We start from the raw sequence: 15286 nt of genomic DNA, 5'->3' as shown, positions 1-15286 counted from the left end.
ACGGTCTTGTGAAGTAAGACTTGAGGAGGAGATTTCCTGCCTTAAAAAGTAGTTTTCTGTGCAAGAACCTCACCTGGCAGTCAAGCATTAACCTTCTGCACAGTCTAGAGCAGTGGTTCTCAATGTGGAAATTGAGACCACTTTGGAGGTTGCATATGATACATCTTGCATATCAGATATTGAATTACAATTAATAGCAACAGCAAACTTCAAGTTATGAACTAGCAACAGAATAATTTTATGGTTGGGCTCATGACAACCTGCAAAGGAGCCTTCAACCTGTTGAAGGATCGCAGCATTAGAGGCAGGAGGTGAGACCCACCGCTCTGGAGCACAGTGTGCCGTGTGTAGTGTGCCCTTGGCAGCAAGTAGCTGTACTTGATTTGGATTCACAGACACAAATGTCTGAAGCTGCCAGGTTACTCTGGAGAACCTTGCTTGACGTTGAGTGATACCAGAGATGATTACTTTCTATATATACAGCCCTGCTCTATTTTCAGCCCTTCCTCATTGGTTGGAGACAGAAGTGTTAATGTCTGAAGGGGGTTTTGCTGAGGGAAGCCTCCCTACCGAAACAGAAGACATCTTGAAGCATCAGCAAATTCTTACCTGCTGCCACTTTGAACCCTGAAGGAGGAAGACCTCACTGTCCTACAGACAAGGACAGGACTGGAAATTAACTAACCTGGGTCCCCTGCACAACTAACTCTCTAGGCTGATTAAGGCCTCATCTGTTTGTTGCTTTGGTTGGCTTGCCTCTTACTGCAGCATTATTTACAGAGGAAGAGGAAGGGTGTTGGCCTCTCTTTTCTGAGAAATAGAAACTAAGAAATCGAAACTGATAAATAGAGCCTTTAGACGACCTCCCCAGAGCCTTTAGACGACACTCTCACCATCTGAGCTTCAGAGAAGAATCCTACCCTGTCCAGAGGCCTGTAAGCTGTTTCAGCTATGCTCTTTCAGAAGTCACCACCTGTGCCCATGTGGGCTCTGCAGTGGTACAGCTGCTGTGATGTCACCTCAGCTTCTGTAAGTAACCCCTAACCCCACTTCTGTTAGTTACCACAAAGTAACTCAGTGGATTCCCAAGCTGTATGTTTGTGCACTTGGTACTTTGGTCTGTCATAGGTTCCATTTCTGGGCTTGAGAGAGGGAGAGAGAGAGAGAGAGAGAGAGAGAGAGAGAGAGAGAGAGAGAGAGAGAGAGAGAGAGAGAGAGAGAGAAACAGAGACAGAGACAGAGACAGAGACACAGAGAGAGACAGAGAGAGAGGGAGGGAAGGAAGGAGGGAGGGAGGGAGACAGCATCTACCCTGGTAAAAACTGATACAACACCAGTTTTCATAAGACACAAATTGGTTTGTGTAGTGACCTGTCTTGGCTTTGCAAGCAGCAGAGAAACTGGAATAGTGTGAGAGGTGTTGTCTGCACAGCTCTTGTCATCCTGTGTGTGGATGCTGGCTTTGTAAAAGACTCCTTAGCAATGTAGGAAAGCCAACCACTGACCTGGCCAGCAGTGTGGAGTGGAGGTGCAGAACACAGGAGGGGAATCAGGAGTGGTGGGCTTGCCTGCTGGTTTGAAGAATGGCACACCTAGGCTCACATGTTTGAATGCTAAATCATCAGGGGGTGGCACTACTTAGAAGAATTATTGCCCCAGCCTGTGGGGTCTTCAAACGGAACCTGGGAGGGGGATCCAAGGCTGAAAAAAGAAACAGGACAGGGAGACACGAAGAAATGGGGGCAAGTTTGGATTCTGATCAAACCCCGTTTATTGAAAATTTTCACAGTGTTTTTATAGGGTCTCAGAGAGGCAAGGGCAGGGTTACTATGGAAACCTAATGGCAGCTATTCTGCTCTCTAGCCCAGTAGTAAAAACTTTAAGAGAGTAAACTTTAAGAGAATAGAGCTGATAAGCAAGCAGGTTCCTAGGAGCTAATGAGGATGCTCTGCTATATATCCCAATAGTAAATCCTTCAAGGATAGGGAGATAAGTTCTGAGGAATGCAGGTAAATAAGTGGTTTCTTAGGATCGGGACTGAGTGGTGTGGCCTCGGGCTGACCCTCAGCTTGCTACATGCCAAACAGAGGTGTAGAAAATGGAGCCTACAGGCAAGGTGGAATTGCGTATGTTTTAGGCCAAGAGCCACTAAGGTTGGCCCCTTACAGATTATGAGGTGTGGCCCTTGTTGGAGTAGGTGTAGCCTTGTTGGAGTAGGTATGGCTTTGTTGGAGAATATGTGTTGGGGGGGGGGATGGATTTGAAACTTCAAAGGGACTTGAGGAGAGAGAGAGGTTTTTTGGTTTGCACTTCCAAATCACTGTTTGTCATTTGAAAGAAGTCAGAACAGGACTCAAAGAGGGCAGGGATCTGGAGGCAGGAGATGACACAGGGGCCATGGAGGGGTGCTGCTTACTAGATTTCTCCTCATGACTTACTCAGCCTGCTGCCTTATAGAAAAGGACCACCACAGTGAGCTGGGCTCTCCTCCCCCCCCCCCCATTGATCAGTAATTAAGAAAATGCCCTAAAGGCTTGCTAACAGCTAGATCTCATGGAAGCGTTCTTAAAATTGAGGTTCCCTTCTCATATGACTTTAGCTTATGTCAAGTTGACAGAAACTACCCAGCACAGGCTTTATATTTCCAGCTTCATTACATAGCGCTATATTCGCTGGCATCTTTGTTAGAAGGACCCATGAGCCCCTCTCACCAAGCCTCCACGGTAATTTGCTACAAATGATGCCATAACTGGCAATTATAGTCCATGGTCATGAAAACAATGTATTCGGACTTTGATTCTCAAAACTTTAGCTTTATTGTGAAGTTTTCTATAGGGCCTACCATGCGTTTCATATTACTTAAGCTATATCCTCTTTTTAAGAAATTTATCAGAGGACTGAAGGGAAGGCTCAGCAATTAAGAGAGCATTTGCTGGTTTTGGAGAGGGCCTGGGTTTAGTTCCCAGGACTCACAACCATCTACACCTCTAGTTCCAGGAGATTCAATGCCATCTTCTGCGCTCTGCAGGCACCAGGTACACATGTCATACACAGGCATGCAACTGGCAAAATCCTCATACACATTAAAAGTAAGATTAGTCAATCTTTAAACAATGTCTTATCACATTGGTTGTACATAATAATTGATTTTTCTGTGATGTTTTTATATGTGTGTATAAGATATTTTTGGTCATACTCACCCTTTAATTTCCTCTCATGTCCCCTTCCTGTTCCCCCAACTGTCCCTTTGGTCTTCTCAGTCTACTCTCCCTCTGCTTTTGTGTGAACTTTGTTATTTATAGATGCCAGGGTGACAAGTCATTTATAGAAGCATGGGAATCCTTACTGGTGACCACAACACTGAACAAAATGTCTCTCCAGATGCAGCACAACTCAGAGCAGATAGATTTCCAGGGAGGTGTGGCACCTCTTCAGCCCTTCCCTCCATGAAGGGAGGGTGCACAGGCTGCTCTTGTGCAGGGATCATTAAAGCTCTCAGGGCTGCTGAGAGGTCCACAGTGCCACTGTGAGGCCAGGCTGGAGAACAGCCTTTCACATCATCCCGCCCTTCCTGCTCTCACATCCTTTCTTCCCCTCCTGTGAGGTGTTTGTGACCCTTGGATGGGGTGATATGGATGCTTGGTCTAGTAACTGCGTTTCCCCATGCTTTGGGCTCATCCTCCTGGGACCACATTTGGTGGCCTGGTTGGGGAACTCTCCTCTTGCCTCCTTTGGTCCCCCTTTCCTCTCTGGCTTGTGGCAGTTGTTGGAGCAGGCCATAGCAGGCAACTAAAGATTTCTGTTTGGGGAGGTTTCGCAGTGAGATCCAAAGGCCTTCAGACTGTGAATCTGAAAGTAATGAGCCCTTTTCCCCAGCAGAGCTTAGCTTGTACCCTGACATACCACGACCTCTGCCTGACTACTGAAGCTGGTTTAGAGTTCCAGGCCACCCAAGCACTTTTCAGACTGAGCCATTTGCAGGGTCAACAGACACTCAATTGCATGTAGCATGGGGGTGGGTGGGTGGGGGAAGCGAGACAAAAAGCATGTATGGGAAGTCCCAACTGACTGTGTGAAAATGCCTTTGCAATTTTAGGGGAGGGATACATGTATGGTAAGGGTCCCTGTATAGTTCCTGATAGCAGCGCATGCTCAGAAGCTTGTTTCATTCAGTTCTTGTTGTCTAAGCAGAAGACAGTTTATTGAAGTGGCAGCCAGAATCTTCAAAAGTCAGTTTTGGTTGCTGAGAAGATGGCTCAGTGGGTAAAGCCACTTGCTGTGCAAGCATGAGGACCAGAACTCCCATCCCTAGTACCCAGTGGGACACCTACTCCAGTCCTCTGCAGACCAATCCTACCAAGGACCAGAGTGAGACCCCAGACAGCTCCAACCTCTTTGTGTACAAAATGTCCTCTTCACATATTTGCAAATACCATATTTTCTGGTGTATAAGATGACTCCTGACTTTAACTTATCTGGTTAAAATATAGTTTGGAATATACTCACCATATAAGACTACCCTTGGTCCAATGCACACCCTGTACAGCAGACTCGGGCTGCAAACTCTAAGTTTAAGCTGTAGGTCGTCCTATATGCCAGAAAATAGCTACAAAGTATCAAGATGGAGATGAGTGCCTGGGGGACATATAAAGACATCGTGCTGGTAGGTGGGAGCTGGGTGGGAGATGCAAATTGGGTGATAATTGGGGCCCTTGATGTTGATTCTGCAAAAAACAAAAGTCAGAGAAATCCTGGATAAAGTTAAAATCATACCTCCATCAGCACCTTCCTCCGACAGGCAACCAGAGGAACTCATGTGTAATAACTGTTTTACAAAGTCCCGAGGGGAGGGAGAAGTATATGCGTGATGTCTTTGCAGAGCGTATTTCATTACAAACAAAAGCAAGTATCTATCAAACCATCAAATAATTTGATATGTGTCCTGTGGTTAGAACTTTCTGGATGTTGTGAAAACTGGTAATGTTTAATTCTGCCAGAGGAATGTAGTGAACCCTTTCAAAGTGATGGTGGAGGTCATGAAAAGGCAGCTATAATGGAGGAGGAAAAGGCTAGAAGTCAACAGTGATGCATACAGACTTGGGTCTCATTAGTAGGCCATGTAAGCCTCGGTTATTGGTTAATAGGGAATACGAGACGCTGAGAAGTGGGATGGAAAGAGCAATCCTTGTGGTCATCACTGGGTCTCCAGACAAGGACTCTCTCTGCCCAGGAATCACTCACTCAGTCTATTAAATGTGATGAAGTGCCTTCTGATAAAGTAGGTAGCAGCTACTTGGCCTTTCCTTCTGCAGCTTTAAGAATACAAGATGCAGCCAGTGACTGCAATCTGCTATGGAATTATTCAGATCTCTCATTAGTTCCGCATCATCCTTCCATTCATCCATAATACCCTTTGCTACAAGATTAATGCGTGTCAAGGTCATTTTCCTTCTGTCCAGGAGGAAGGAGGACTTTCCACTGATGTTGAATCACCAGGACGCACCAACTATTTGTCCTTGGTTGTGCTGAGAAAGCCTGGTGGCCTGTAAAGTGAAGTCACCTGCAGACCACACACAAAACCATCATTCTTCTCTTCTGATAGACCCATCATCTCCTGAAAGGCCAAGTCTTGCTCCACCATCTTAGTGGCCACTATCATTTACACATGACTTGTTCCTTGTTAGCCATTGGGTACCATGTTACTCAAGGTTGGGCCAGGCTCGGCTCTTTCTCACAAATACATTCACCATCTCATTCCCACATGTGCTCTGCCCTTCCTCCCTCTTGCCAACTGTCTTTGCCTCTGTGGTCTATCCCACACTTACCACTGGTCTTGGTCTTGTACCATTTGATGTTAGCCAGCTTATTCCTGAACTCCTGCCCCAAGCCCAAGGTTTCCAGCCAGTGGGTCAAACATATCCACACTTCAGTGACATTTGCGGTCTTTCCCAGTTACTCAAAGGCTTGGCCTTGTTTTCATTATCAAACTGAAGAAAAAAACGTTCCACCTACTGAGGACTGTCCTTCACACTCTGGCTGTCCAGGTGTGGTATGGGCCTTGACAATGGAGTTGCGACTAAGGGAGTATGTATCTGTGAGAGAAACATGTAGGTGAGTCCAGTGTGGGAGCAGACCATGTTGCTGTGACCTCAAGCATCCTTCTGAATCACAAAAGTCAAGAAAGCCTCTGTTCAAAATATCTACCAGTTCTGCAGGGTTAATTCTGTGCCATCTCTGCCTGTCTTCAGTTGGTGGGACCGCTCAGATGCACACTGTGTCATGAGTTTTATCAAGTGTTGAGTCATTAAATATATCAAGAGGCTGAAAAGGGGGACTGGTGAAAATTTAAAGCCAGCTTGGGTAATGGAATGTGATCCAGCCACTCAATCAGTCAATCAATCACTCAGTCAATGAAAAAAAAAATCAGAAGGCAGCATGTGTAGTAGTGTGTGGGCTGTGGCCTGATGCATGACAGGAAGGAAAGTTAGGGGTGAGTGAGAGGGAAAGCTGGAAGAGTTATGGACCTGAGGTTGGGAAGGGATGGATGGTTTGTGGAGTACAGTGCCTGCTGTCCTGCCCTGTGTCCTCTAGACTGTGTATCCTACTGCAGTGACTTTCTCTCTGTTGTCTGTTTTTCTCTCTGTGACATTGGAAGGGAAAGAGTAGGGTGCTGTCTGTTGTACACAGACATGCTAGAGACAACCTTATGTCCTAGGGAACAGGGCACTAAATTGAGGCAGTGTGGCCAACCAGGAATCAGGCTCCTCCATGCTGGTCCCAGTGTCCAGGTTCCATGGATCACCTGGACTCACCTGTCAGACACCCAACCAGGCCAACCAGTAGAACCACTGAGTGGAGCACAGAGCCTGGGTGCTATGACTGACCTTGGTCACTCCTGCACAGGGCATGGGTGGTTTCTTCAGACCCAGCAGACACCTGTGCTGAGACTTGAGCTGCCAAGAAACCCCAATGCCCAAGAGGCTCTGACTCACAGAAAAACTCTTGCAGTTCATTCTGTCAGAGTGTCTGGTGTTTTTCCACAAGAAAGATCACCTCTCCACTACCCCACAAACCACAAACCACAACCCCCACCCACCCCCTCTGCCACAGGTCTCTCTTTCTTTTCTAAAGCTGTCTAAGGTCTCTGGCTCTGGTCCCCACCCAGCCACACCCTGGTCCTCATTCCCCCATACCGCCATGCTCTCTATCCCTGCACTCACACTCAGGGCTGCAGCAGGACAGATGGGCAAAGAGCACTGAAAGGCAAAAAGGATGCCTGCTGGGCCAGGTGCTGGGCCTTCCCTACCAGCACCATAAAGGAAGGATAAGGCATGACAGCTGCTTTTCAGAAGCCTAAACATACTGTGAGAATTCACACATCCTTTCTCTCAACTCTGTATTTGACAGTTGTTGCTATTTTCAGCATGAAAAGGAGAGAGTGCTGGGCCGACAGCATTTATATCATTTTCGTCTTGATTCCTGATATCCTGATGGAAGGTCCTGTGGGAAGTCAGTCTTGGGCCTCTGCAGCATGGTCACGCCCCTTTCTCTGTAGTCAGGGTTATTAGTGTTATGAAGAAACACCATGAGGAAAACAAATTAGGGATGAAACTCCAGCTTGTGTCAAGTTGACATAAAATAAGCACAACTGTCACTTGTCACCTTGACACACAAACACAAAACTTTTCCTTTTCTTGTTTGGACACAACACTTTTCTTATTTAAACACTTATTTCTTTACTCCCTTTACAGCCTGATCCCAGGCCCCTGGTACCTAAACCACACAAAAGAGTCAACAAAGGGACTCAGAAACTCTCCCTCAGGAACATTGGCACACAAATAAGCAATAAATTACGTTCATACAGGCTAGGGCCCAGTTTCTGTGTGCGAACTCAGGAAACACTTCCTACAAGATTTCACCTCAGTGATCTTGCTCTCTCCTTCATCCCAGCTGATGCTCAGCCCCACCTGACCAGAACCCACTGTCCCAGCAAAGCAAAGGTTTGCTTTTCTTCTTCTGGTCTCTGGTTAACCACAGCTGATTCTTCACCTCCAGCTGACCAGATACCACACATTCTTGCACCGATGGCTTGGTAGAGCCCTTGCTTCCCTCTGAATCTTCACTAGCCAGGCTGCCATCTTCTGCACTGCTCTCAATACTGCCATCTTCTGCACTGCTCTCAATATTCTTCTTTTCCAAGCTATCACAGAATGGCTCACTGAGCTCTCAACACTCAGGGACTGCTCTAGACCATTTCAAAAATCTTCCACAATCTTGGTCCAAGTACATCATTGGTTCTGTGACAGCAGGACCCTACAATCCTGGGCCAAGTTCTGTGCTAGTTAGAGTGATTATTGCTTGAGGAAACTGTTGGGGTATGGGTGACCTGCTGAAGAAAGACATCAAAGCAGTATGCAAAAAGCAAACAGCATTCATTCTGCAGAAGTTCCAGCAAGCAGGGATCCCCTCTCTCCTCAAAAGGACGACCATGAAATGAGCACTCAGGGTCAATTTATACACAGTCAGAGGGATTTGTGATTAAAATGGATTGGTCAGAAGTGGGTCAGAGCATAAGAGGGGATTCAGGATTGGCTGCTTGTTTGGTTACTGGGGACTTTTTGAGTTATTGAGATTTTGGTTCTTAACTCAGGAGTAAGCCTTTGATTTGATTGGATAGGACCAGTTGTGTTCTTTACCAAGGCCATGAAGTAATAAAAACACTGTATCTGGTCATTTTTGACCTGTAAGCTGATTGGCTGCCCAAGAGCTGACTATGAATCATGGGTTTTCCAGGAATTGTTTTCCTGAAACAGGATATCGGCCTAGGTAGGCAGAGTGAAAACTTGAAGCCTGTCACAGAGTTGAACTAGGCGAGGAACAAACTGTGGTATCTTGTGGGATCTGGGTTTCCTGGGGGAGAATCCCCTCAAAACATCAGGGTGAAAAGCAAGGTGAGGGGAAAATACTTGATTTGTCTTATACTTCCGCATCTTAGTCTATCACTGAAGAAAGTCAGAGCAGGAAGTCAAGCAGGAGCTGATACAGAGGCCATGGAGGAGAGCTGCTGACTCCCTTGTTCCCATTGCTTACTCAACCTGCTTCCTTATAGAACCGAGCAGTGGTGGCCATGCCAGCGGTGGCCCCACTGACACTGGGCTGGAACCTCCCACATTAATCATTAAATTGCTAATTGGCATATAAAACTGCCCAGAGCTCAGTCTTCTAGAGACATTTTCTCAACTGAGGCTCCCTCCACTCTGACAGCTCCATCTTGTGTGAGGGTGACACAAGGGTGGCTTGTAGTCAGTTTCAGGTGCAAGTGTCCATAGCATCTTTGGTTTCATGCAAATGTCCATAGTTATCTTGGTGTCAATCTGCAAAGCCATGTGAGCCATTTAGCTCTGGAGTGAAGCTGAATGTCAGTACCTCGGTTCAGGAGGGTTCTTTTCTGAGGATGCCCAGAAAGGAGGCAGAGTTGGTGAGCAAGGGTGGAGAGCCTGGGTCTGACACCCTGAAGGGCACTTTCAGGCTCACTGTTGTAACTCGGATAGGATCCTCTGTGGCTCTTAGATCCTGCCTTCTAACTCACTCCAGGATGTATTCTGAAAAACTGGCTAGATTTAATGTTCATATCACACTAAAGAAAACACTTATTTCCTTGTATCACAGTTTTTCTCTTGGACCCATTGCCGAAATGAGAGCACTGGGTTGCCAGTGACACATCAACCGTATCCTATAATTAAACCTCTCTGGTCATGGTTCAGGCAATGATTCTCTGACTCTTATAACTAAGCCTTCATGGCTCTGTGACAGGCCCCTCAGCTGTGAGAGGGCTGCCCTGCGTACTCAGCAGATCCTCTCACAGGAAACCCTGCTCAGATTCTGGCTTCCTTGTTAAAGGCTTCTCTCTGCTGTCCACTCCTACCCTCTGACCTCTTGTTTTTTCTCCCATCCTGGTCAGTCTCAGCCTGCAGGATTCTCTCACAGACTTTTTCTCCTGCCTAGATGTGTACTTTCCCTCACCTTTGCTGCATACCTCTGTACAGGAATTTAAGGAACAATTAGAAACTGCCCTCTTCCGCTCCAACAGTCTCTGATAATACTAAGGGAGTTTCTTCTGTAACCCAAGTCAACCTAAGAGTTTTACTTCTCAGTTCTTGACTTCACTGCACCCCTCTATTGGTTCTTAATGAGCTCTGTGCCTGAGACACCTTTTCCCCACTTTGTCCTGACTAAGTGTGCACTCTGATGAACACCAATCCTGACCCATACTCCTCACTTTTCCTGTTACAGAGTAAGGAATTGCTCCCATGGGTAAAAACAAGAAACCTTCCCTCAAAGGGATGAGACACTTTATTCTGGAGGTAAATATGAAAGACCATGGGCAGGCTCCCAGAGTAACCTCAGATTTAAGCTCCCCATAATTTTATGTGGCAGCTGTTTTATGAACTTCTTATAGCAAAGAACCAAGGAAAGCCATAAGTCAATAATCTTTCAAATATATCTGTATAGACACCAGGCAGATGGGTCATAGCAAGTCTGAGAGATCTCAACTTTGGGCCTCAGACACTCTCTGATAAAATTATTAGCTATGGGGTTGGGGGAATCTAGATGCCTTTTCATGCATTGTAAGAACATAACTAATAGTCACAAGAATATTAGTTTTCTCACATATGGACATAGGCAGTAAATGGGTCCTAAAGGGACTAAACAATCTACCTGCTATAACCAGGGTCATTATCACAACCTGGTTTCAGCTGAGTTTTCAAGTTCTTAAGCCATCTATACTCTAATAAATCCTTATCTTAACTCTGAATTATTCCCAGCTCTGAGCCTATCAACCCCTTTGCAGCCTGTATGGGAAGCTTTTCCTCCACACCAACCTCTTATGAGATGCAGAGGCTATTGTGTCTCAGTATATGATTGGACAGACACTCAAGGATGTCACTGGATACAACCATAAGTGCAGCTTAAACTCTGACCCCACGTTTTCAGGATAAGCTCCAGTTATAAAAGCAGGGCAGTAAGTTTACCTTACAATCTTCCACAGGATGCAAAGTGATGCATGGGATATGTCTGAACCAGCTCCTCTCAGGCACTGCTCATCCCTCCAACTGTCTTCAAGGACAAGACTTGTCTCTGTGGGTTCATCTGAGAAAGGTAAGAGCGCTCAGCCTGCAAAGGCTGACTGTGAAGATAGCATTGTGGCAGTGTGATCCATCACTACCTTCTACCCCAGCACCTATCTGTCAGCACTGAGGACTTCTAGACCTCTGCGTGACGTCACAGTCTGGCCCTCAACCTCAAGCAACAACCACCCTTCCCTTCTCCAAAATGTAGGTCAATCCTCTGTTAAGTGTTATGGTCTATCACCCAATGGCAGCTCAGCAACGCTAGCCAGGGCTCTCAGTGCCCCATTCTCAGCACTAAAGAGAGCCTTTCCCAAAGGAAGCCATCGACAGCATTTGTCCATGAATGATCTGATGACCAGGAGGGCAGAAATGCAGATTCAAAAAGGCCCTCCCTCAAAAATAAAATCAAAATATGTTCTTTTCTTAGCCAGAACCTAATGCTTGGAGTCTCACCTAGTTCCTCGGGCTACCTCATGCAATTAGAGGGTGAATCCTACCCAGTCCTGCCATCTCAGGCCAGTGGTTGAACAATGGTCCTATAAAAGGTATTATCTGAGAAGACATGAGCTATTCCCCCTTCCCCTTAACTATTCAGATAGCAACATACAAATGGCCCAGTAGACAAGGCCAGGCCTTAGCTCATAACTATAGTTAAAAACCCCCATTTCCTCTCAGTGGTAGTGTGTCTTGAGAAGTCAGTTTCTGTTTCGGTTTACAATGTCTGTCCTTTTCATGAGTGTTTAAGTGACCGTGTAGGCTTGTGGAGACCAAACATTACCTTTGCATGTCATTCCTCAGGACTCAGTGTACACTGTGTTCATAGCCTCTGGACTAGAACACACCAATTCAAATAGTCTGACTGCTCAAGTCCTCATGCTTGTGCTGGGGGTGGGGGGCGAGGAGGGTGCTTACCATATCACTGAGTGATCTCTTTCTCCCTTTTTTTCACTAAGACGTTTCCATCATTTTTGGTCAGCTGGATGTAAGATTTCTATGCCTATGCCATGGCCTCCTTGTAGTTCTTGGCATGACAGTGCCCGCTGGGACAGTTATCATCACATGTACGGAACCTTGGCCACTGTGTGTTCTGTGGATTGCTAGAGGCAGCCTTGTTTTAGGATTTGTCTTTACTCATCTTTCTTAACCAAGCTAACTATCATTTTCTTCAGTTTTCTTTCATACAGTAGAAATTCTTACCATAGGATAATTCTATATCCAATGTACATAGAAATAATCATGAGAAACAACCTACGTGTCCCTCAGTAGAAGAATGGATAAAGAAACTCTGGTACATCTACATTATGGAATACTACTCAGCTATTAAAAACAAGGAATTTCCAAATTTTGTGGACAAATGGCTTGAACTAGAAATTGTCATAATGAGTGAGTTCACACAGAAGCAAGAAGAGCTAAATGGTATATACTCACTTATATCAAGACACTAGTCCAAGTTGTACGTCCCCATGAAAAACTGTACCTACCAGGAAAGTGGGTAAGAGGGGAGGACATCCTATTGAGACTTTAGGTGTGAGAAGCCTGGGAGAATGAGGAAATAGAAGGATCCAGCGGGTCCTGGAAAACTACAGGCGAGTCTGGGCCCTGGGGTCCTCCGCAAACTATGGCAACAGCCAAGGAAAATATAGGCAGTAAACCTCGAACCCCTACCCGGACTAGCCGATGGACAGAACATTCTCCACTGTTGAGTGGAGAAGGAGATCTGACTTTCACACAAACTCTGGTGCCCCATATTTGAACATGTCCCTTGGATGGAGATGCCTGGTGGCACTCAGAGGAAGGACAATAGGTCACCAAGGAAAGACCTGATACCCTATGAGCATATACTGGGGGAGGAGGTCCCCCTCAGACACAGACATAAGGGAGGGGAGTAGGGGGGAAGTGGGAGGAAGGGAGGAATGAGAGGATACAAGGGATGGGCTAACAACTGAGATGTAATATGAATAAATTAATAAAAAATATTTAAAAAAAGAAATCATCATGAGTGTATGATCTGAGCTTTGCTCACTTTTTCTAACTTATTATTTACTTTTGCTAACCCACTCCTCCTGAGAGGCTGGGGGAAGTCTCCCCTGTTCCTAACACATTGGGCAGATGTCACCCTGAGCAGTGTGATATGACACTGTGGTTGGTGTGAGGCAAGCATTGGTCAGTGGCGCAAGCTTAGTCTCTGTTGGTGAGTGTTTGGTCTGGACGCTGAGTTTTATTTCTATCAGCAGACCTTTCATTTGTTTGAGGGAAAAAACAGGTTTTTTGCCAATGTACTGTTCTCTCACTGGACTCCTATAGTGAGAATGAATTCTGAATAAGTGAGTAATGCCAAGAATCAGTGCTCCTCTGTGAGTCTTCACTTACAGGGTCCATCCAATTCACAGCTGTAACTGGCAAGTTCTTCCAATCACCTTTGACAGCTGGCCCCTGGCCCACATAGGCTCTTTTACTCCAGTACTCAAAGCTGACATTATTTCCCAGTTTTCCTGCTTTCATCTGTCAAGTTCTGGTATTACAGGAAGCTGCTACCCATCTCGTATGCTAAAAGAAATCTTTAATTTAAGACTAGTATGTGTGAGTGTTGACTTACAGACTGTCAGGTATATATGTTGGAATGACATAGCTGGGTCACGTAGTACTTTTATTTTTGTTAAATTTTATCTTGTATTTGGGTGGGGTGTGCATACACACGTGACAGAGGACAACCTTTGAATCTTTCTGTTTGGTTGGTGGGTTTTAGTTTTTTTTTTGCCCATTATGTGTCTGTGGGTTTTGGGAAGTAAACTCAGGTTGTCAGTCTTTCACAGCAAATGATTTTTTCTGCTAAGCCGTCTCATCTGCCACAGATCTCAAGCTTTTAACATCAATTCAGCTAAGAACAATACAGCTAAAGGGTCTAGTCTCTGCAATGGAAACCTTAAAACAAGAAATGGCATTGTTGTTGGGGCCAGGGAGAAAGAAACAGTTTCTTCCTGGTTGGCTCTGAGGCCTGATCCACAGGAGGGAATTCATGCCTGGTTCTGGAAACCTGCAAACACCCAGGGCTGGGCTGTCACAGGCCCTACAGAGGAACTAGCTATTTTCCTATAAATGTTCACTCTGACAAACTGCTTCTAAATATTTACATTGACACCCTGGGCCTTTTGATGCTTTCTGCCTTGGTCAGAAGGGCCTCTTTCCTGCACTGGGCACCAGTTAATCCTGAGGCCTGATCACAGTGCTGAGATAAAGTGGCTGTTGTGCTGAGCCCTGAGTGGGACATGGATATTGACTCAGCTCTGAGCTCCAAAAGCATGTCAATAGAGAGAGATGGCAGAATGTGAGAACCAGAGGGGGTGAGGGGTGCTGTGACATGAAGTGGATATTATGCTTTGAATTCAGAACAGCTGTAGTTACCTGCATAAGGTCAGGCCAGTCAGAATTCGGGTGAGGAGCAGTGGGCAGCTGATGGCTGATGCGGGTTTGAGGGTCATTTTTTCTTTGGGTTTATGGTTGCTGCTAGGTGTCCTGTGCACCAGAGAAAGTTAAAGGGCAAGAGTGAGGCATAGATATGATCAAAATACATTATATACACATATGAGCCTCTCAGAGAAGAACTCAAAGTGGTTTATGTGAGGCATGGGCTGGTGAGATGGCTTTTTAATAACAGTGCTTGCTGTCAACATGATGACCTGAGTTTCATGTGATGCCATTGTCACTGAAGAGGTGGCCACATGAAAGACAAAGGATGTTGTGGGCATAAGGTTATTGTGAAATTCAAGTCATGATTTCTGTACCCTCATATCTGGTTGTAATCCTTGTTCTGAGAATCTCCTGTGTCAATGTTGTATATGCATTGCTCCCCTAATATGCCAACAAAGCAGCTTATAGACAGTCCATAAGCAGGGAAGAAAATAGGGCTCAACTTCGTGTCAGCCAGGGAGAGGTAGTTAGAGGAAGAAGAAGGAAATTCCGCCATGGGACAGGTCAAAGTGACATCAGCAGAGAGCAGCTAGAACAGAGAACGCTACGGAGTGCAAGTATCTCTGGGATGTACACTAGGAAGGAGCCAGATTAGCTTGCAGGGTTAAGAATAGAGTAATAACTGCTCAGTGATTGTGTTGTGAAGTTTACTGTTAAACAAATATAAATGAGTCTCAATTATTTGT

The 15286-nt window shown here is 45.7% G+C and overlaps 1 long non-coding RNA gene across 4 annotated transcripts; it reads left to right on the top strand.

The window, feature by feature from the left end:
• The first annotated feature begins 572 nt into the window (after window positions 1-572).
• On the top strand, window positions 573-13058 carry LOC311594256. 4 transcript variants are annotated; one of them, XR_014778008.1, is made up of 4 exons: window positions 589-1029; window positions 11051-11160; window positions 11560-11677; window positions 12302-13058. It is a non-coding gene; the product is annotated as an uncharacterized lncRNA (long non-coding RNA). The 4 variants fall into 4 exon arrangements; XR_014778007.1 differs by having other exon boundaries at window positions 573-1029; window positions 11051-11677; XR_014778010.1 differs by lacking the exons at window positions 11560-11677; window positions 12302-13058 and adding an exon at window positions 12086-12293 and having other exon boundaries at window positions 588-1029; window positions 11051-11336.
• The last annotated feature ends 2228 nt before the right edge of the window (window positions 13059-15286 follow it).

This window comes from Acomys minous (assembly GCF_964271855.1).
Source record: "Acomys minous genome assembly, chromosome: 3".
NCBI classification, from domain to species: domain Eukaryota; kingdom Metazoa; phylum Chordata; class Mammalia; order Rodentia; family Muridae; genus Acomys; species Acomys minous.
The sequence above is the reverse complement of the archived record's forward strand: the minus strand, read 5'-3'. Positions and strand labels throughout refer to the sequence as shown.